Raw genomic sequence first — 24,920 nt, 5'->3', positions numbered from 1 at the left:
AACCACCCCGACAACAAAAAAAACAACTTAGCAGATAACCTTTGCAGGCCAGTATGGGTGGTTTGGAATCAATCACACTGCCTCAACTACAATCCCACACAATCTGTGTATGGAGCTCTAACAGGAAGGTTTGAGGATCTTACAATTTACAGGGTTGGGAAGTCCTGTAAATGTACAGTATAATGTGGCAGTTTGTCTTTCATAGAACATTTATTATTTTGTAGGTTGTTTCTTAAACATAAGAATATAATTGTGTCTTTGTATAATGCAATAATAGCACCACTAACCGTTTTTTATTTTATACACCATGTGAAGGTTCTTTTAAGACCACATACATACAATAGAGAGCATGTACAGCCATATGGGACTCTGTGAGCCGTAAGTCTGAAACTGTCTGAATACAAAGGCACAGTAAAGCCTCATGCACTTCTTTACGGCAGTGTGCATAAGGCTTAAAATGTCAATTCAGTTTATTGTATATATTGTACTGTACATAACTCTGCAAGGTCAAAGTATTAATTCATTCATTTATTTAAATATGTTTTAATTTCTTAGGGAGAAGAAGGAGAAACAGGATATGAAGGAATTCCAGGGTTCAGAGGAGTGAAGGTAAAAATTTACATTAGTAGAAAAAAAATTACATATACAAGCTTAATTAGGCCATGCAATCTTGTTTTGTTCATGAAGAATATAGAGTCCTGTTAGATTATGTATATACATTCTAAGGTTTATTTCCACATCACATCCACATACATATACTGTATAGTCCAGCAAATTTATTATTGCCTAACAACTAAGCAAATAATTTCTCCACAGCTTAAAAAATATTTTAAACAAATATATCTAGACCAATTATGTACTTGTCATTGAATATTTTTTTACATGCTTTAATACCTGTCCGTTCTAAATACTAATTTTATTGATTCAAAGTCCTTTATTCTATTAATTATTTAGTATTTAATTATTTAAAGAGCAAATCAAGTATGAATGACAATGCACATGTAAGCAAAATGATGTCTTTAAATTCCTAGGGTGATGATGGTTTCCATGGAGCTGAGGGACGTCCAGGCAGACAAGGGCAAACGGTATTGTGAAATTATATTGACAGTAATACACTATTGTTAATAACAGGAAAGGGAATCTGCAAAACATTTTCAATATTTCAAAAGTTTTATCATGGTATAAATATGGAATAATCTTATAGAACATCATCTTGGCAAATCCTTGCAGTTCATAAAGAAAAATCATACAAGAATAAAAAAAAATCGATAAAATAGTAAAAACGTGGCTCCTATGGCATGATAGTCCAAGCACAGATCTTCATTTGGATGCTTCAAGCAGAACTTGGTTTTTCCATATATGACATTGAATAGTTCAGTCAGTAACACAATGATACAGGGCTGCCATCAGGGTAGTACAGGTGGTATGGCTGTGAGGGGTCCAGGCAAATAAGGGGTCCAAGCTAACCAGTGGTCTTCCACCAACCCGCTACCCACTAGTCATTGGGAGCTATAAAGTTTTACTTACAAAATGAATGTGCCCTATTTAATAGGTAACTATGGGAAAACCCAGTTCCCAACAGGAGGACTTTCATTTCACACTAGTGTAAATATAAGTGCCCAATAAATATTCTGTTCCCTTTCCCACATAGACCAACTTGTATGGGCTTGAGATTATATTATTCACCTTCATTTCAAAATCAATGAGTCACTGTGCTCGTAAAGTATAACGACCATCCTCAAGTGGCCACCAAATGTACGCAATAGGTTACAATATTTTGGATGATGACCTTGCATTGATACACAGTGTTTCTGAAATATTTCTAAATTGGAATATTCCTGAAATATTGTAAAGTTTAACCTTTTGTAAATACAAATATCAAACCATTTTTCCAGTTTCCATTTGTGTCTTCATCTTTAATTGACAACTATGGTCAGGGTGCTGTATTCTACTGGTTGATGCAATTGAAGCAATGATATCCAAAAGTTTCGCTTGCTTTTTCAACAAAAAATTCTACGTTTTTATTTTTCAGGGAATTATTGGTGACCCAGGAGAAACGGGAATTGAAGGACATAAAGGCGAGCCTGTAAGCATCACAGTACATTTACAAATTATATAGGTGTAAATATGATTTGTTCTATTTTACATATTGATGATTGTAATATTATTGTGGTTCACTACTGTTGGTAAAATGTAATTTTTTGGGACACTTTCTCTATTTACACCATTTCTTTCAGCCTACATTTAACTTACACATGTATATACCCCAAAAGTACACAGATGTATACAAATTTCTATAAATGTGCACAATATAAGTTAGTATCTGTCTGAAGAAGAAAAACATAGACAAATAAAAAATATAACAACAATGGATCAGTCAAATAGATACCAAGTATATATACTGTATAGAAACTGTCGATTATTTTCTAATCTATACATTTGAGGTCAAACAGATTACAGCTGTATCCAACTATATACTTTTTATGACAAATATGTTTAATGAATAAAACATGTATGTACTGTACAGTTGCATGTACATGTCTGACAACGAACATAAATGGGGTGTAAACATAACCTTATTCCACAAGTTAACTTTAACAAGTGTGCAGTGGTCTAGCATGACATTAACTAATAGATATTTAATATGGTTGGGGAACACCGGTGTAGCTGGCTATATGAACGATTAAAATTCGATTTTTATTATAGAAAACCTTACTAAAATTGGGCTAGATAGCCAAATGTACTGTAAAGGCGTAAGCACGGTAGACCATACAGAAGGAGGAGCAATTGAGGGTACTATTGTTAGCACCACATGCTGGCAAGCAACGATTCTCCCTATCTGTATTATGATATAACACCTGGTCAGTCCGTGCCACTGAAAACGTGTCCCTACGCGTTTCCGCACCGCTAGTGGTCAAGGTGCTTCATCAGGGGTCACACTGATGTGATTTCAATATATATATGTTATATATTGATGCAACAATTGTTGTGTAGTGTCAAACACCGGTGTAGTGTATAATATATATAGAGGTTTTGTGAAGTTACAGTAAAGGCTTTGAGTTGTCAAAAAGGCAAATTGGCAAATTGGCAAAAATGAATTGGAACTAATGCCAATAAAATGTGGTCGTACTTACTAAGTTGCATGCTCTTTGTATAAATAATTAACTGATTACTTTTTTTTTGGTAATCTTTAGGGCATACCAGGACCAGAAGGCCGGAAAGGATCACAGGGTCCACAGGTAAGTTGATTTTTGGTATTTTTGATACTGATTTTTCTTAAAGGTATTTTTATCTGATTGGTAATACCGCTAAAGCAAATGACATTGCCTTTAAGGATTATTCCCATGACAGAAAGTGATAGCATATGGCTAAGATTTGCCAGGGTTGGAGCTGTGGCCCCTTCACAGTTTTCCCCCATAGCTGCTACCCTGCTCCTTTTATGTGAAGCATCTTTGCGGCTGCATCAGTCTTAGGATGGGTAGGGGTCATGGCAGTTAAAAAACATCGATCATAAAGTGATGACATATCCTAGTGATATGCCATTACTTTATGTGATGGAAGTAACCCTTTCAGAATCTGTACAAATCTGGTTTAACCCCTTAGTGACCAGCCCATTTTAGGCCCTAATGACCAAGATATTTTATTTGTTTTTCTATAGTCGCATTCAAAGAGCTATAACTTTTTTATTTTTTCGTCTACATAGCTGTATGAGGACTTGTTTTTTTTTTTTAGTTGTACTTTTTAATAGCACCATTTTAAGGTACATATCATTTTTTTATTAACTTTTATTAACTTTTTTTGTGGGGATTATAAAAAAAACTGAAATTCAAAATTTGTTGTTCTATGCGATTTTAAATTGACGCCGTTCACTGTGCTGCGTAAATAACATGTTACCTTTATTCTATGGATTGGTACGATTACGGCAATACCACATATGTAGAGGTTTTTATGTTTTACGACTTCAGACAGCTGAGCCCTGGCTCCAACCTGCATGGGAGACCCGTGCAGGACTTAGACTAGGCTCACGTGAAAAGGCGTCAGCCTAGCCAAAGGCCCCATAGTGACGAACGTTAAAAGGCATATTGTTGGTCACTAAGGGGTTAATTTATGAATTCAACTCAGCATCAAGTACTGCAGGACCCTTGCAATAGGAAAGTTGTGTTTTTCCATGTTGATGAGCAGTGACAAAGACCTAAAAAACACCCAATCTGAGTGGACTTGTTTCTCCATGGTCTTTCTTTCCTCACTTATGCTTATACAGTAAGTGGTGGATGATTTTGCCGGTGTATACATCCAAAAAATTCTTGCAGCAAATTACAGAGACACAAAAAGGGGCTCAAATATAACCAAAGCATATTAAGTTTACTGTAACGCGTTAATATTTAGGACTTTACCCCTCTTCTTATTTTTTCTTTTGCTTGCTGATGAGATTCAGTAGATTCAGTAGTACACAATGAGGGAAAAAAAGGGGCTAGAATCTGCTCTGTGTCTACTGTAGCTGATGGGGGAAAAGAGATTACAAATCCTGCACATTGAAATGGAGTCTCTAAATGTATTATAAAGATTTATATCCTATACACACCACCTTACAGTATACTATATAATTATAATTATTATAATTTATTTTATAACTATTTCATTGTGACTTGCAGGGGATTATTGGAAATTCAGGCAAGCTTGGACGGGACGGTGATGATGGAATTGAAGTAAGACAAAAATAAAAGCTTTATTACTGTATTCGAGCTGCTCGAAACTTCAGATAAGGAAATATAATTTTGTTGTTGTAATTTGTACAATCAATACATTGCTTGCATAATAGATAATAGAGTACCCAAATAGAAATCAAAATAACATTATACAGTGCCCAAATAATACAACCAGTGCCAAAATAAGTCTGCCAAACTGAAAATAAATACCCCTACATGAACATACATATATGTAGACACATACACATTTTATAGTACCATGGTCACTACCTTGAATCAGCTTTTAGAATGAAAAATACAATGGATCATATATTAAGCATCATTTGAAAAAAATGGAGTTAATGCATAAAAAATATGTCCGACCTTACTAATCTATTACCACAAATACTAATAGTCTTAATTATTTTTTAAAAGGGGCTGTTGCTAAACAGGCTATAAATTCTAACATATCTATAAATATATGTATGGTTTATTCTGACAAAATAAAGGTTCACATGTATGACAGACTAAGGCTTCCATAGGCACTTTGCAACAATTTTTTAAAAGCTATGTATGAGATTTTCATATATGTGTTGTAGAGCATTGGTATGAATGTAAATGGGTCGTACATATGACACTAGTACTACTATTAATCTTTAAACAGTCCACCCTGAGGTTCAGCCATACTGGAACTTTAAATAACTGTGAATACAGGTATCATACATTTCTTTAGACCTCCTATAGGCAATGTCAAATACATTTGTGTCAAAAAAGACAAAAGTATAGTAGGTATGATACTTTTATTGGCTAATCATAAAAGTTCTATATGCAAGCTTTCAGAGCACACAGGCTCCTTCTTCAGGCATTTACAAATGAATGACTTAGAAAAAAGCACAACATTTAAGATGTTACACAAAGACAATTAGTACATGAGGTGATACATCATTAAGATAAGCCGGGGCAATAAAACAGAGGTTATAGGGGTGATGATTTAGGAGTTAAGGTATCTGGAGTCAGTCTGATGGGGGATGTGACGTGTGTCCATGTAGTGGCTCATAAATCCAGGTGTTAGATTGAGGCCTTGTGTCAATGACTGGAATTTTATCATCAGCTTGGATTCCCAAATTTTTCTTTCTCTGTTGTTTTTAAAATTACCCTTCAGAATTAGTACCTTTAAATCTGCCAAACTGTGATCAGGTCCAGAGAAGTGTTTTCCCACGGGTGTATCTACCTCCTGTTTTATTGTATGTCTGAAGATTCATCCTGGTTTGTAGTTTTTGTATGGTTTCTCCAATGTAGATTACTTTATCTATGCCCCTTGTACACAGGATCATGTACACTACATTGGAGGATTTAGACCTCCTACTAATTTATTTTCTAATTAATCTAGCAACTGCTAAGGCCCTGTTCAAACTGACATTATTTGTTTCCTTAGGGGTTTCCATCAGGGTTTTCCAGTATTTTCGATGTTAAGAATAGTGTAGTCTGCAGCACTATTCTTACTGTCAAAAATACAGAATCCTGACGGATACCTTGATGGACCATATGATGTCAATGGGGTTTGTCGGAATCCATTCAAAAATTAATCCGTCTTAGTTGTCATGGTGTCATTGTGTTTATTCCTGATAATATTTCTTGGAGTGTTGCGTGGAACTTTGAATCAAGTCCATTAAGTTTCTAAATTGTTTATCTAGCACTGATTTTGAAATGCTCTTTATAAGTTATAAAATCCATCCTAAAAAAGGATAACTGATAACATGTTGCTTATTTCCAAGGTGACTTCTTATAAGGGCATAATAAGTTTTGTTTGTATGTTGTATTAATAGGCATTTCAAGGTCCTCAGGGTAGCGCAGGACGTCATGGCACTTTGGGATTCAAGGTAAAAACAATGTGTACATAAATGCATTTGTATATGTTTTTTTAATTTTTTAATTAGACATATATTTGTCTTGGATATACAGCCAAATATACAGTTTATATGTACAGTATAAACCTTCAACTTTACATTGCTAAAGGGTTAGTGAGCAACATATTCAGAAGGTGAATTTTTTTATTTGTAAAGAGTGAGATGCCAATATAGTCATTTAGATTCCATCTTGCCTGTTGACTTTTAACTTACTCTACTCTGAAATTCCATTTCAATCTTAGGCCACAATACATTTGCTATGATTATTTAATATATGTCTTTTGAAATATTTATCTTAAAGGGAGAAAAGGGATTTCTGGGACAACATGGTCCTGAAGGTCCACGAGGAAGACCTGTGAGTAAAAGGATATATATCGTATTCAAATTTTCTTGTATTGTTTTTCAATAAAAATCTGTAACTTCAGATAGATAATTGTCACATAAAAATATTTATTTTATGACATCAGAGAAACATCAGGCCCTAGCCATCAGATGCTAGGAAAAAAAAGAGTTGTGAAGGATTGTGGGAGATCTCACAGCAACAGGAAAGCAAATTAATATTTCTGACTAGACTTAGTAAAATCATTGAAATTTAAAGGGAATGTATCCTCAGAAAATTACCTGTTGTTCAAATCAAATATTTATGTTAAACTAGTTTTAAAAACGTTTTTGTTTTTTTTATACATTTTTCATGTCATATTATTTAAAGAAAAGACTTGAAATCTTACAGTTTTCACACTGGTCAATGGGCCTCAAAATAGACTGATACTTCTTGTTCTGTAGAGGTCACTTCTCAGCAGTCGTCTCATTATCATTACAGGTTGAATTACAATGGTAACACCTCTATAAATAGATAACACAGGATCCATAATTCATAAAAGATTGACACTTCATATTCTGTAGAGATCACTTCTCAGCAATTATCTCATTATCATCACAGGCAGGATTACAATGACAGGTAACACCTATATATAGATAACACAGGATCTACCATTAGACTGACACTTCCTTTCTGTAGAGATGACTTCTCAGCAATCATCTCATAATCATCACAGGCAGGATTACAATCATAGGTAACACTTATATATAGATAACACAGGATCAACCATTATACTGACACTTCCTTTTCTGTAGAGATTACTTCTCAGCAGTCATCTCATTATCATCACAGGCAGGATTACGACAGGTGACACTATATATAGATAACACAGGATCAACCATTATACTGACACTTCCTTTTCTGTAGAGATCACTTCTCAGCAGTCGTCTCATTATCATCACAGGCAGGATTACATAGACAGGTAACACCTATATATAGATAAATCAGGATCTACCATTAGACTGACACTTCCTTTTCTGTAGAGATTACTTCTCAGCAGTCATCTCATTATCATCACCACAGGCAGGATTACAATGATAGGTAACACCTATATATAGATAACAGGATCTACCATTAGACTGACACTTCCTTTTCTGTAGAGATCACTTCTCCTAGCAGTAGTCTCATTATCATCACAGGCAGGATTACATAGACAGGTAACACCTATATATAGATAAAGCAGGATCTACCATTAGACTGACACTTCCTTTTCTGTAGAGATCACTTCTCAGCAGTCATCTCATTATCATCACCACAGGCAGGATTACAATGATAGGTAACACCTATATATAGATAACAGGATCTACCATTAGACTGACACTTCCTTTTCTGTAGAGATCACTTCTCCTAGCAGTAGTCTCATTATCATCACAGGCAGGATTACATAGACAGGTAACACCTATATATAGATAAAGCAGGATCTACCATTAGACTGACACTTCCTTTTCTGTAGAGATCACTTCTCAGCAGTCATCTCATTATCATTACAGGTCGAATTACAATGACAGGTAACACCTCTATATAGATAACACAGGATCCATAATTCATGATAGACTGACACTTCCTTTTCTGTAGAGATGACTTCTCAGCAGTTATCTCATTATCATCACAGGCAGGATTACAATGACAGGTAACGCCTCTATATAGATTACACAGGATCCACCATTCACAATAAGTGATAGAGTTAGCTCCCCTCTTTCCCCTCCTTCCCCTCCCTGCACAGTGGCCTCTGCAAATGCCACAGAGCATGCCCACAACACTCTCCCATAATAGTAATTTTCTAACTTTGATAGCAAATCTATGGAACAGCTCTCGCAGCAACTCAAACAAGTTGGCTACCCGACAACCGTGTAAATGACAGAATAAAACATATACAATTAGAAAAACAAACAGAAAAAAAGTTTGTTTCAGTAATTAGCAAAAAAAAATAAAAAAAAAATAACGATAATAATAACAATAATTATGTGATACATTCTTCTTAATTTGTATTTGAGAGGTAAACATTCATAATCAAAAAGCTTGCCAAAAGCCTCAACACATACAGTAGATAAGTTACTCATAGCTACCCTCACTTTGTCAGGAGTGTCAGAAACCCAGAATACACAGACTTTTCTCAACATCTTTTATTTATTGTGTATGTGCATGGTGACATCCAGCAAAATTATAGTCTGCTTTATGAGGTCATCATATAAATTTTATTTATACTCTATGTTATTTTTCTTACATTATAAAAAGGGATCTCCCGGACCAAAAGGGGAAGCTGGACGCCCTGGCAGACCTGGATTCATTGGACCACCTGGAGCAGCTGTGAGTAAAGTTTTCTTCATTCTGGCATTGCTAGTTTGTTTTGCTCTTTTTTTTTTTTTGTGACATCTATTTAGGAAAATTATTTGCTGTCCACTCTTAATTTTTTAAGATAACGTCATTCATATTCGTATAAGTACCGTGAGGTTAAATATCACAATAGTTGGCGTTCTGTTCCTTTAATTTACAGAATATTCACATGATGATTCATCCACTAGACTGGTTAACTAGGAGTGTTACGCTCTGTTCACATCACATTTGAACCTTATGTCAGAGATATATGTCGGAAAATACTCAGACATAAGGCTCAAATGCATATAGGCATACATTGGCATACATCGCCCATAGGCCCTATTGTAAAAAAAAATGTCTATCATACTGTTTGCTAAATAACCCTGTATTGAATAGTGTAGTCGACTAGACTATTCCATACAGTAATTAAAAAGCTATGCTGAATCATACCTCCTTGACGTATGCCAGACAGACACTCTTCTGGCATATGACTGGTCAATGGAGTCCTATGGATAAGTTCAGATAATGCGCCACGATGGTTCCCGGCGTATTTGCCAAATGTACACTGCAAACACAATGCAAATAGGGCCTTATTTGCAGATATATAATAGAACGGACGCCATGTAAAGATACATGTAAAAACTAACAGAACATTTTTATTATTCACAGGGTCATGTTGGACTTTCTGGTGCAACGGGATCAAAGGTAACTGTATTACTAGGCTTCTAATTGTATGTCTAGGAGATATGTAGTGTAACAATATAAATGGATATAAGGCTGTTCATGATGGTGAAGCTCAATAACCACTTGTATTACTAAATATAATTGAAAAGTAACTCAAAAGGCAAACAATCTGCATTTGGGTTAGACTCAATATATTACATATTCATTCTCCCCTCACCAGGGGCGTAACTAGGAAAGACTTTTGACTGGGGCCCCCCCTCCCCTGGGTGTCATAAAACCCCCCCTTGTAGATAGTGCCTTTTTTACAGCCCGCCTGTAGATAACGCCATACAGCCCCCCTGTAGATAACGCCATACAGCCCCCTCTAGATAACGCCATAAGGCTCCCTCTGTAGATAACGTCATACAGCCCCCTCTGTAGTGTAGATAACGCCATACAGCCCCCTTTGTAGATAACGCCATACAGCCAACTTTGTAGATAGTGCCATACATCCCCCTGTAGATAATACCATACATCCCCCTGTAGATAACGCCATACATCACCCTGTAGATAACGCCATACAGCCCCCTGTAGATAACGCCATACAGCCCCCTGTAGATAACGGCATACAGCCCCCTCTGTAGATAACGCCATACAGCCCCCTTTGTAGATAGCACCATACATCCCCATGTAGATAGCACCATACATCCCCCTGTAGATAGCACCATACATTCCCCTGTAGATAATGCCATACAGCCCCCTGTAGATAACGCCATACAGACCACCTGTAGATAACGCCATACAGCCCCCTGTAGATAACGCCATACAGCCCCCTGTAGATAACGCCATACAGCCCCCCTGTAGATAACGCCATACAGCCACCCTGTAGATAACACCATACAGCCCCCTGTAGATAACGCCATACAGCCCCCTGTAGATAACGCCATACAGCCCCCTCTGTAGATAATGCCATACATCCCCATGTAGATAGCACCATACATCCCCCTGTAGATAGCACCATACAGCCCCCTGTAGATAATGCCATACAGCCCCCCTGTAGATAACGCCATACAGCCCCCTATAGATAACGCCATACAGCCCCCCTGTAGATAACGCCATACAGCCACCTTGTAGATAACGCCATACAGCCCCCTGTAGATAACGCCATACAGCCCCCTGTAGATAACGCCATACAGCCCCCTCTGTAGATAACGCCATACATCCCCATGTAGATAGCACCATACATCCCCCCTGTAGATAACACCATACAGACCACCTGTAGATAACGCCATACAGCCCCCTGTAGATAACGCCATACAGCCCCCCTGTAGATAACGCCATACAGCCCCCTGTAGATAACGCCATACAGCCCCCCTGTAGATAACGCCATACAGCCACCTTGTAGATAACGCCATACAGCCCCCTGTAGATAACGCCATACAGCCCCCTGTAGATAACGCCATACAGCCCCCTCTGTAGATAACGCCATACATCCCCATGTAGATAGCACCATACATCCCCCTGTAGATAGCACCATACATTCCCCTGTAGATAATGCCATACAGCCCCCTGTAGATAACGCCATACAGCCCCCCCTGTAGATAACGCCATACAGACCACCTGTAGATAACGCCATACAGCCCCCTGTAGATAACGCCATACAGCCCCCCTGTAGATAACGCCATACAGCCACCCTGTAGATAATGCCATACAGACCACCTGTAGATAACGCCATACAGCCCCCTGTAGATAACGCCATACAGCCCCCTGTAGATAACGCCATACAGCCACCCTGTAGATAACGTCATACAGCTCCCTGTAGATAACGCCATACAGACCCCTTTGTAAATAGCGCCATACAGCCCCCTGTAGATAACACCATACAGCCCCCCTGTAGATAACACCATACAGCCCCCTGTAGATAACGCCATACAGCCCCCTGTAGATAATGCCATACAGCACCCCCTGTAGATAGCGCCATACAGACCCCTTTGTAAACCGCGCCATACAGCCTCCTGTAGATAACGCCATATAGCCCTCCTGTAGATAACGCCATACAGACCCCTTTGTAAATAGCGCCATACAGCCCCCTGTAGATAACGCCATACATCCCCCTGTAGATAACGACATACAGCCCCCTGTAGATAACGCCATACAGCCCCCTGTAGATAACGCCATACAACCCCCTGTAGATAACACCATACAGCCCCCTGTAGATAACGCCATACAGCCCCCTCTGTAGATAATGCCATACAGCCCCCTTTGTAGATAGCGCCATACATGCCCCTGTAGATAGCACCATACATCCCCCTGTAGATAGCACCATACATCCCCCTGTAGATAACGCCATACAGCCCCCTGTAGATAACGCTATACAGCCCCCCTGTAGATAACGCCATACAGCCCCCTGTAGATAATGCTATAAAGCCCCCCTGTAGATAACGCCATACAGACCCCTATGTAAATAGCGGCATACAACCCCCTGTAGATAACACCATACAGCCCCCTCTGTAGATAACGCCATACAGCCCCCTTTGTAGATAGCGCCATACATCCCCCTGTAGATAGCACCATACATCCCCCTGTAGATAACACCATACATCCCCCTGTAGATAACGCCATACAGCCCCCTCTGTAGATAACGCCATGCAGCCCCCTTTGTAGATAGCGCCATACATCCCCCTGTAGATAACGCCATACAGCCCTCTGTAGATAACGCCATACAACCCCCTGTAGATAACACCATACAGCCCCCTGTAGATAACGCCATACAGCCCCCTCTGTAGATAACGCCATACAGCCCCCTCTGTAGATAACGCCATACAGCCCCCTGTAGATAGCACCATACATCCCCCTGTAGATAGCACCATACATCCCCCTGTAGATAACGCCACACAGCCCGCTGTAGATAACGCCATACAGCCCCCTGTAGATAACGCCATACAGCCCTCTGTAGATAACGCCATGCAGCCCCCTGTAGATAACGCCATACAGCCCCCTCTGTAGATAACGCCATACAGCCCCCTTTGTAGATAGCGCCATACATACCCCTGTAGATAGCACCATACATCCCCCTGTAGATAGCACCATACATTCCCCTGTAGATAACGCCATACAGCCCCATGTAGATAACGCCATACAGCCCTCTGTAGATAACGCCATGCAGCCCCCTGTAGATAACGCCATACAGCCCCCTCTGTAGATAACGCCATACAGCCCCCTTTGTAGATAGCGCCATACATCCCCCTGTAGATAGCACCATAAATCCCCCTTTAGATAGCACCATACATTCCCCTGTAGATAACGCCATACAGCCCCCTGTAGATAACGCCATACAGCCCACTCTGTAGATAACGCCATACAGACCCCCTGTAGATAACGCCATACAGCCCCCCTGTAGATAATGCAATACAGCCCCCCTGTAGATAATGCCATACAGCCCCCCCTGCAGATAACGCCATACAGACCCCTTTGTAAACAGCGCCATACAGCTTCCTGTAGATAACACCATACAGCCCCCTCTGAAGATAACGCCATACAGCCCCCTGTAGATAACGCCATACAGCCCCATGTAGATAACGCCATACAGCCCCCTGTAGATAACGCCATACAGCCCCCTGTAGATAACGCCATAAAGCCCCCTCTGTAGATAACGCCATACAGCCCCCTTTGTAAATAGCGCCATACCTCCCCCTGTAGATAGCACCATACATCCCCCTGTAGATAGCACCATACATTCCCCTTTAGATAACACCATACAGCCCCCTGTAGATAACGCCATACCGCCCCTTCTGTAGATAATGCCATACAGACTCCCTGTAGATAATGCCATACAGCCCCCTGTAGATAACGCCATACAGCCCCCTGTAGATAACGCCATACAGCCCTCCTGTAGATAACGGCATACAGCCCCCTCTAGATAACGCCATACAGACCCCTTTCTAAATAGCGCCATACAGCCCCCTGTAGATAACGCCATACAGCCCCCTGTAGATAATGCCATACAGCCCCCCTGTAGATAATGCCATACAGCCCCCCTGTAGATAACACCATACAGACCCCTTTGTAAACAGCGCCATACAGCCTCCTGTAGATAACACCATACAGCCCCCTCTGTAGATAACGCCATACAGCGCCCTGTAGATAACGCCATACAGCCCCCTGTAGATAACGCCATACAGGCCCCCTGTAGATAACGCCATACAGACCCCTTTGTAAATAGCGCCATACAACCCCCTGTAGATAACACCATACAGCCCCCTTTGTAGATAGCGCCATACATCCCCCTGTAGATAATGCCATACATCCCCCTGTAGATAACGCCATACAGCCCCCTGTAGATAACGCCATACAGCCCCCTGTAGATAACGCCATACAGCCCCCTGTAGATAACGCTATACAGCCCCCCTGTAGATAACGCCATACAGCCCCCTGTAGATAATGCTATACAGCCCCCCTGTAGATAACGCCATACAGACCCCTTTGTAAATAGCGCCATACAGCCCCCTGTAGATAACACCATACAGCCCCCTCTGTAGATAACGCCATACAGCCCCCTTTGTAGATAGCGCCATACATCCCCCTGTAGATAACGCCATACATCCCCCTGTAGATAACGCCATACAGCCCCCTGTAGATAACACCATACAGCCCCCTGTAGATAACGCCATACATCCCCCTCTGTAGATAATGCCATACAGCCCACTTTTTAGATAGCGCCATACATCCCCCTGTAGATAGCACCATACATCCCCCTGTAGATAGCACCATACAGCCCCCTGTAGATAATGCCATACAGCCCCCTGTAGATAATGCCATACAGCCCCCCTGTAGATAACGCCATACAGACCCCTTTGTAAACAGCGCCATACAGCCTCCTGTAGATAACACCATACAGCCCCCTCTGTAGATAACGCCATACAGCCCCCTGTAGATAACACCATACAGCCCCCTGTAGATAACGCAATACTGCCCCCTGTAGATAACGCCATACAGACCCCTTTGTAAATAGCGCCATACAGCCCCCTGTAGATAACACCATACAGCCCCCTTTGTAGATAGCGCCATACATCCCCCTGTAGATAACGCCATACATCCCCCTGTAGATAATGCCATACAGCCCCCTGTAGATAACGCCATACAGACCACCTGTAGATAACGCCATACAGCCCCTGTAGATAACGCCATACAGCCCCCTGTAGATAACGCCATACAGCCCCCCTGTAGATAACGCCATACAGCCACCCTGTAGATAACGCCATACAGCCCCCTGTAGATAACGCCATACAGCCCCCTGTAGATAACGCCATACAGCCCCCTCTGTAGATAACGCCATACATCCCCATGTAGATAGCACCATACATCCGCCTGTAGATAGCACCATACATTCCCCTGTAGATAATGCCATACAGCCCCCTGTAGATAATGCCATACAGCCCCCCTGTAGATAACGCCATACAGCCCCCTGTAGATAACGCCATACAGCCCCCCTGTAGATAACGCCATACAGCCACCTTGTAGATAACGCCATACAGCCCCCTGTAGATAACGCCATACAGCCCCCTGTAGATAACGCCATACAGCCCCCTCTGTAGATAACGCCATACATCCCCATGTAGATAGCACCATACATCCCCCCTGTAGATAACGCCATACAGACCACCTGTAGATAACGCCATACAGCCCCCTGTAGATAACGCCATACAGCCCCCCTGTAGATAACGCCATACAGCCCCCTGTAGATAACGCCATACAGCCCCCCTGTAGATAACGCCATACAGCCACCTTGTAGATAACGCCATACAGCCCCCTGTAGATAACGCCATACAGCCCCCTGTAGATAACGCCATACAGCCCCCTCTGTAGATAACGCCATACATCCTCATGTAGATAGCACCATACATCCCCCTGTAGATAGCACCATACATTCCCCTGTAGATAATGCCATACAGCCCCCTGTAGATAACGCCATACAGCCCCCCCTGTAGATAACGCCATACAGACCACCTGTAGATAACGCCATACAGCCCCCTGTAGATAACGCCATACAGCCCCCCTGTAGATAACGCCATACAGCCACCCTGTAGATAATGCCATACAGACCACCTGTAGATAACGCCATACAGACCCCTGTAGATAACGCCATACAGCCCCCTGTAGATAACGCCATACAGCCACCCTGTAGATAGCGTCATACAGCTCCCTGTAGATAACGCCATACAGACCCCTTTGTAAATAGCGCCATACAGCCCCCTGTAGATAACACCATACAGCCCCCCTGTAGATAGCACCATACAGCCCCCTGTAGATAACGCCATACAGCCCCCTGTAGATAATGCCATACAGCACCCCCTGTAGATAGCGCCATACAGACCCCTTTGTAAACCGCGCCATACAGCCTCCTGTAGATAACACCATATAGCCCTCCTGTAGATAACGCCATACAGACCCCTTTGTAAATAGCGCCATACAGCCCCCTGTAGATAACACCATACAGCCCCTTCTGTAGATAACGCCATACAGCCCCCTTTGTAGATAGCGCCATACATCCCCCTGTAGATAACGCCATACATCCCCCTGTAGATAACGCCATACAGCCCCCTGTAGATAACGCCATACAACCCCCTGTAGATAACACCATACAGCCCCCTGTAGATAACGCCATACAGCCCCCTCTGTAGATAATGCCATACAGCCCCCTTTGTAGATAGCGCCATACATGCCCCTGTAGATAGCACCATACATCCCCCTGTAGATAGCACCATACATCCCCCTGTAGATAACACCATACAGCCCCCTGTAGATAACGCTATACAGCCCCCCTGTAGATAACGCCATACAGCCCCCTGTAGATAATGCTATACAGCCCCCCTGTAGATAACGCCATACAGACCCCTATGTAGATAGCGCCATACATCCCCCTGTAGATAGCACCATACATCCCCCTGTAGATAGCACCATACATCCCCCTGTAGATAACGCCATACAGCCCCCTCTGTAGATAACGCCATACAGCCCCCTTTGTAGATAGCGCCATACATCCCCCTGTAGATAACGCCATACAGCCCCCTGTAGATAACGCCATACAACCCCCTGTAGATAACACCATACAGCCCCCTGTAGATAACGCCATACAGCCCCCTCTGTAGATAACGCCATACAGCCCCCTCTGTAGATAACGCCATACAGCCCCCTGTAGATAGCACCATACATCCCCCTGTAGATAGCGCCATACATCCCCCTGTAGATAACGCCATACAGCCCCCTGTAGATAACGCCATACAGCCCCCTGTAGATAACGCCATACAGCCCTCTGTAGATAACGCCATGCAGCCCCTGTAGATAACGCCATACAGCCCCCTCTGTAGATAACGCCATACAGCCCCCTTTGTAGATAGCGCCATACATACCCCTGTAGATAGCACCATACATCCCCCTGTAGATAACGCCATACAGCCCCATGTAGATAACGCCATACAGCCCCCTGTAGATAACGCCATACAGCCCCCTGTAGATAATGCCATAAAGCCCCCTCTGTAGATAACGCCATACAACCCCCTTTGTAGATAGCACCATACCTCCCCCTGTAGATAGCACCATACATCCCCCTGTAGATAGCACCATACATTCCCCTTTAGATAACACCATACAGCCCCCTGTAGATAACGCCATACCGCCCCTTCTGTAGATAATGCCATACAGACTCCCTGTAGATAATGCCATACAGCCCCCTGTAGATAACGCCATACAGCCCCCTGTAGATAACGCCATACAGCCCTCCTGTAGATAACGCCATACAGCCCCCTCTAGATAACGCCATACAGACCCCTTTCTAAATAGCGCCATACAGCCCCCTGTAGATAACGCCATACAGCCCCCTGTAGATAATGCCATACAGCCCCCCTGTAGATAATGCCATACAGCCCCCCTGTAGATAACACCATACAGACCCCTTTGTAAACAGCGCCATACAGCCTCCTGTAGATAACACCATACAGCCCCCTCTGTAGATAACGCCATACAGCGCCCTGTAGATAACGCCATACAGCCCCCTGTAGATAACGCCATACAGGCCCCCTGTAGATAACGCCATACAGACCCCTTTGTAAATAGCGCCATACAACCCCCTGTAGATAACACCATACAGCCCCCTTTGTAGATAGCGCCATACATCCCCCTGTAGATAATGCCATACATCCCCCTGTAGATAACGCCATACAGCCCCCTGTAGATAACGCCATACAGCCCCCTGTAGATAACGCCATACAGCCCCCTGTAGATAACGCTATACAGCCCCCCTGTAGATAACGCCATACAGCCCCCTGTAGATAATGCTATACAGCCCCCCTGTAGATAACGCCATACAGACCCCTTTGTAAATAGCGCCATACAGCCCCCTGTAGATAACACCATACAGCCCCCTCTGTAGATAACGCCATACAGCCCCCTTTGTAGATAGCGCCATACATCCCCCTGTAGATAACGCCATACATCCCCCTGTAGATAACGCCATACAGCCCCCTGTAGATAACGCCATACAACCCCCTCTAGATAACACCATACAGCCCCCTGTAGATAACGCCATACATCCCCCTCTGTAGATAATGCCATACAGCCCACTTTTTAGATAGCGCCATACATCCCCCTGTAGATAGCACCATACATCCCCCTGTAGATAGCACCATACAGCCCCCTGTAGATAATGCCATACAGCCCCCTGTAGATAATGCCATACAGCCCCCCTGTAGATAACGCCATACAGACCCCTTTGTAAACAGCGCCATACAGCCTCCTGTAGATAACACCATACAGCCCCCTCTGTAGATAACGCCATACAGCCCCCTGTAGATAACACCATACAGCCCCCTGTAGATAACGCAATACAGCCCCCCTGTAGATAACGCCATACAGACCCCTTTGTAAATAGCGCCATACAGCCCCCTGTAGATAACACCATACAGCCCCCTTTGTAGATAGCGCCATACATCCCCCTGTAGATAACGCCATACATCCCCCTGTAGATAACGCCATACAGCCCCCTGTAGATAGCACCATACATCCCCCTGTAGATAACGCCATACAGCCCCCTGTAGATAACGCCATACAGCCCCCTGTAGATAACGCCATACAGCCCCCTGTAGATAACGCTATACAGCCCCCCTGTAGATAACGCCATACAGCCCCCTGTAGATAATGCTATACAGCCCCCTGTAGATAACGCCATACAGACCCCTTTGTAAATAGCGCCATACAGCCCCCTGTAGATAACACCATACAGCCCCCTCTGTAGATAACGCCATACAGCCCCCTTTGTAGATAGCGCCATACATCCCCCTGTAGATAATGCCATACATCCCCCTGTAGATAACGCCATACAGCCCCCTGTAGATAACGCCATACAGCCCACTTTGTAGATAGCGCCATACATCCCCCTGTAGATAGCACCATACATCCCCCTGTAGATAGCACCATACATCCCCCTGTAGATAACGCCATACAGCCCCCTGTAGATAACGCCATACAGCCCCCTGTAGATAACGCCATACAGCCCCCTGTAGATAACACCATACAGCCCCCTGTAGATAACGCCATACAGCCCCCTCTGTAGATAACGCCATACAGCCCCCTTTGTAGATAGCGCCATACATCCCCCTGTAGATAGCACCATACATCCCCCTGTAGATATCACCATACATTCCCCTTTAGATAATGCCATACAGCCCTCCTGTAGATAACGCCATACAGCCCCTCTAGATAACGCCATACAGACCCCTTTCTAAATAGCGCCATACAGCCCCCTGTAGATAACGCCATACAGCCCCCTGTAGATAATGCCATACAGACCCCTTTCTAAATAGCGCCATACAGCCCCCTGTAGATAACGCCATACAGCCCCCTGTAGATAATGCCATACAGCCCCCTGTAGATAACGCCATACAGCCCCCCTGTAGATAACGCCATACAGCCCCCCTGTAGATAACGCCATGCAGCACCCCCTGTAGAAAGCGCCATACAGCCCCCCTGTAGATAACGCCATAAGCCCCCCTGTAGATAACGCCATGCAGCACCCCCTGTAGAAAGCGCCATACAGACCCCCTGTAGATAGCGCCATACAGCCCCCCTGTAGATAGCACCATACAGCCCCCCTGTTGGTAACGCTATACATCCCCCCCTGTAGGTAACGCTATACAGCCCCCCCTGTAGGTAACGCCATGCAGCCCCAACCCCACAAAAAAATCATACAAAAGACATGTATCCCCTATCCACAGGAAAGGGGATACATGTGTGATCGCTGGCAGCGATAGGGAGAAGTTCTCCATGACTAACCTCTGACTTTCGGAGTCTGCGCAGCTCAATAAAAATGAAAGGAGTGCTGGTCACGCATGCGCACAAGCGCAACCGGCGCTCCATTCATTTCTACGGAGCTGCCGACACAGACACCGGAAGTCAGAGGTTTCTCATGGAGAACGTTGGAGGACTATCGGTCCCCCGTTCTCCCTATCGCTGCCAGCGATCACACATGTATCCCCTATCCTGTGGATAGGGGATATATGTCTTATGTAGGAACAACCCCTTTAATGGCAGAGCGGGGAGATACCTCCCTGCTCTGCCGTAGTGTTCAGTGGCGTCGCGCTGTAGCAGTCATAGCGGCAGCTAGCGGAGCCTCCGGCCATGGTTGGGGCCTGTGCCGGCGGGCGACACGGGCCCCCTCATGCCGCGGGCCCCGTAGCAGCCGCTATGGCTGCTACAGCGGTAGTTACGCCACTGCCCCTCACATAATAGTGTGTATAAAACTTCCATTACTATATTACCTGCACAAAGAACGGCGTCATATTCTCCTCATAGTATAAAATTAAAAGATCAAACTTTTTTTTATCTCTGTTAAAAGTGACAAACATGAGGCAATTAAGAGAGATACAAAATAAAGTGATAGCATGAAGTTCATATTTGAAGTGCATATACAGTAGTAAGCAGCAATTGCGAAATGGTATATTAAAAAAGCACAGTGAACAGCTATTGCATGAAGGCAGAAACGTGCATGACATTCCTGTTTAATGCAATAATATATAGACAACTACCTTCTAAAAAGTCAAATGATTAAATATGATACATTACTCATGGTATCCAAATGTATAGATCACACAGTATAAAGCGTCCAAACGCGCATTTCACTTTCCCGCTTCCTTTTTCAGGGTGAAATAAAGTTTTATCTTATAATTTTTTTCCATGAGTAGCATATGAATCTGTTCATGGTATTACTAAATATGTTGCTGTATTCCGGATATATTTCCAACCTAAGTGTACTTTGGAGTGTACATTTCATAACCACTTTTATGCGATTTTAAATGCAATAATTGAAATAAATAAAATCTCTTTGATTTGTTTTTTTTACAGGGCAGTTCTGGAATTCAAGGTGTCAAGGGTGTAGAAGGGCAAAAGGTAAAATCTGTTTAATTTATATAAGTAACTATGTTCTATATATTATTACCCCTCCATTCACAAATTATGTATCGCAAGCAAAAAGAAATAGTATATTTACATACCCCTCCATTCCAATTCACTCTGTAGACATAAGGCAAAAGGCAAAAATGCAGCTTATTTGTATAAGAGAATCTCAACCTTATGAAATAAATAGTAAAAATTGAGAGGAAACCTGAGTTTTTAACCCCTTCAGGACACTCCCTCCTGTTACAAATTCTCTCGCCTATTGGCATCAGAGATTTAGCGCTCTCCTGGATTTCCTCATACCTTACCAACCGGAAATGTAGTGTCTCCCACATGCACACCACCTCCTGCCCTAGCCCTTCCTCTGTTGGTGTTTCCCAAGGCTCTGTCCTGAGACCCTTGCTCTTCTCCATCTATACCCTTGGCCTGGGACAGCTCATAGAATCTCATCGCTTATTGTACCACGACACACAAATTTACCTCTAGCAGCTATATGCCCGTTCTCCACCCGGCTTCTAAAACTCAACATGGAGAAGAATGCTAAAATTATTTTTCCCCATCTCACTCAACCCCCTTACCAGAACCTTATCACAGTTAATTGCTCCACACTTTCCCCGGTTTAACATGTCTGCTGTATAACCTCAGTATAACCTTTGATTCTGCCTTGTCTTTCAAACCATATATGGTTTCAAACCATATATGGACACAGTGACGTCAGGCAATTCTGAAGCGGAATCCCCGACCCTGTGGCCGGTGTTTCCGCTTCAAGAGAAGTCCCTGACTTCACTTTGTCCATATATGGACACAGTGATGTCAGGCCCTTCTGAAGCGGAATCCTCAACCTAGTGGCCGGTGTCTCTGCTCCAGGAGAAGTCCCTGACTTCACTGTGTCCATATATGGACACAGTGATGTCACGAACTTCTGAAGCGGAATCCCCGACCCTGTGGCCGGTGTCTCCGCTCCAGGAGAAGTCCCTGACTTCCCTGTCCATATATGGACAGTGAAGTCAGGGACTTCTCCTGGAATGGTGGCGCTTTCTACAGACAGGTACATGTGGGTGCCATCTATGGGGGGTTCTGTGTAGAACTATCTACAGGGGGCTGTGTCGCATTACCTATGGGGGGCTGTGTGGCACTACCTACGGGGATTGTGTGGAATTTCCTACAAGGGGCTGTGTGGCATTACCTACAGGGGGCTGTGTGGCATTACCTACAGGGGGCTGTGTGGCACTACCTACAGGGGGCTGTGTGGCACTACTTACAGGGGGCTGTGTGGCACAAGCTACAGGGGGCTGTGTGGCACTACCTACAGGGGGCTGTGTGGCACTACCTACAGGGGGCTGTGTGGCATTACCTACAGGGGGCTGTGTGGCAAAAAATGTACAAATGAAATTCATCCAATTTTAAAACGGACAGGGAAAAATGCAAAACGGGTCAAATCGGCCGATAAAAATGGCAACACGGCTCTGAACAGATGCAAAACGGATGCAAAGCGGCCGGGAAAAACCCGTCCAAAACGACCGTTTTTATCGGCCGACACTCGGACCCTGTCGTGTGAATAAGGCCTTACTTTGCCCTCCTCTTACCTGCTCTTCACATCATCATCTCCAAGATTTTTACCGTGCATCCTCCATACTCTGGAACTCTCTACCCCCAACACATCAGACTCTTTCCCACCATGGAAAACCTGCAGCTACTACTCTAATAAATAAACAGTTTCTACCCTCATCTACTGTATCCTTTCCCTTCCTTCGTAGATTGTAAGCCCCCGTGGGCACGGTACTGAGCTTCTGTACCAGTTAGTTATTTATTACATAATGTTTCTTGTACTTTTTTCTGGTCTTAATGTCTGTGAATAAACCCTTTTTCATATGTACAGGGTAATAGAAGCGCTTTAAAATAAATAAAATAAGACGGGACACGCATTTATGTGACATTTATGGCATATCCTATATTTATATGCCATAAAAGTCCCTGATGGGAAAACCACTTTAAGGTTCTGCCCAATCTTCTGCAAGGAATTCAAATGTCAGCATTTTGTTCTTATTATGAAATTAAAGTTTTTGACATCTAATTTAAAGTTGTTACTATGTCTATAATTGTTTTCGTTTTTCATTAACTAATATTTTTTAGGGAGAAAAAGGAGCAAAGGGACCCAAAGGACACGTAAGTGTGTGTGCTTGAGCGCTTGACTTGTGTTAGTTTGTATGAAGTACTGTAACTACATTATGCATTGATTTGTTTTTAGTACTTCTACTAACATATAGTAATAATCTAGGTTGGAGACAGTGGTTCAGTAGGCCCTGAGGGACTTCTTGGTAGAAGAGGGCCTCCAGGAGAACTTGGTGCCCGTGGTCAACCAGGAGAGCAAGGTCTTTCTGGTGATCCTGGGATCGCAGGAGACATTGGGCCCATGGGATCAAGGGTAAGAACAAGTTAATAAAACAATTATACTAGTAATTTAAAAACATTTCAGCCTACTGTACATGAAAGAAATAAAATTGTAAGAGTGATTGCTACATGTACACTGAAAAAACAAGTTATCTGCCTTTTACACACCATGTCTAGTGCATACAGTATGTCTAGTGCATATATGATCACCAATGAATAGAATATTTTTGTCCTCTGGCCCCCTGTGTTTGAAGAATATCATTATGTAAAAAACTTGCCACTATAAGTACAGATGAGAACATTTTTATGACCTGTTTTTTACTTCCAGCAATGTAAATAACTTACAGTTATGTTATAAATGCAATTAAACGTCCTGATTTTTCTTTTCACAGGGTCCATCATTTCCAGCGTCCCATGTCATAGAAGTTTGTCAAAAATTTGTTCTTGAACAAATGTCATCATATGCCCAGTCTGTACGACGACAGTGTGCTAGTGCCTGCCCCTTGTTTGGTGAAGTACCAATGGGTGCCCCAGGCCCAGTAGGGCTGCCTGGGCCACCCGGACAACCAGTAAGTAGTCTTCATTAGTACTCTTAAATTAAAATCTAATTAGATATGTCATTAATGAGTACATATTGGTCTTAATTGTGCAGATGCTAGTGAATTTTACCATTTCACCTATTTCACAAAGAAATGTAATGAATATCCCAGTAAAGAAAAAAAAAGTCATATAGGATGACCATATCATTGAATAAAGTGTACCTGTAGTGGTTAAAATCTTAAATCGGGCAACACTTGAGTAAATTAAGAGTAAATGTACGTAACCAATGGTGCTTCATATCTGCTGTACCAAACACCAAAGGTGAGGTCCTGGCTATAATGTTATTCCTAAATACCAGATCTATAAAATGTCTATGATGCCACGAGTCCCGTTCCCCTGAACCGTGCTCGGGCCGGGAAATGCAGCCGACACACAGACCGTTTTTCACGGCCCGAACTCGATCGTGTGCAAGAGGTGTTAGACTATTGAAGAAAACTACAGTCTTAATAAATGTCCGCCATTGCCTTTCCCGCCTTTCCCAGGGGTGTAACTAGAATTGATAAGGCTCCATGGAAATATGGGATGGGCCCCCAC

At 43.0% G+C, this 24,920-nt stretch overlaps 2 long non-coding RNA genes across 2 annotated transcripts; both read left to right on the top strand.

Moving 5' to 3' along the window:
* The first annotated feature begins 2,049 nt into the window (after positions 1 to 2,049).
* LOC142760962 (uncharacterized) lies at positions 2,050 to 4,704 on the top strand. Its single transcript, XR_012883466.1, has 3 exons — positions 2,050 to 2,086; positions 3,195 to 3,239; positions 4,653 to 4,704. It is a non-coding gene; the product is annotated as an uncharacterized LOC142760962 (long non-coding RNA).
* A 2,183-nt stretch (positions 4,705 to 6,887) lies between these two features.
* LOC142760961 (uncharacterized) lies at positions 6,888 to 23,563 on the top strand. The gene is made up of 5 exons (XR_012883465.1): positions 6,888 to 6,947; positions 9,207 to 9,278; positions 9,957 to 9,992; positions 21,345 to 21,389; positions 23,529 to 23,563. It is a non-coding gene; the product is annotated as an uncharacterized LOC142760961 (long non-coding RNA).
* Positions 23,564 to 24,920: the final 1,357 nt, after the last annotated feature.

The sequence above is a fragment of the Rhinoderma darwinii genome, chromosome 4, assembly GCF_050947455.1.
Source record: "Rhinoderma darwinii isolate aRhiDar2 chromosome 4, aRhiDar2.hap1, whole genome shotgun sequence".
NCBI classification, from domain to species: domain Eukaryota; kingdom Metazoa; phylum Chordata; class Amphibia; order Anura; family Rhinodermatidae; genus Rhinoderma; species Rhinoderma darwinii.
Note: the sequence above shows the minus strand (reverse complement) of the source record. Positions and strands in the feature narration are given on the sequence as shown.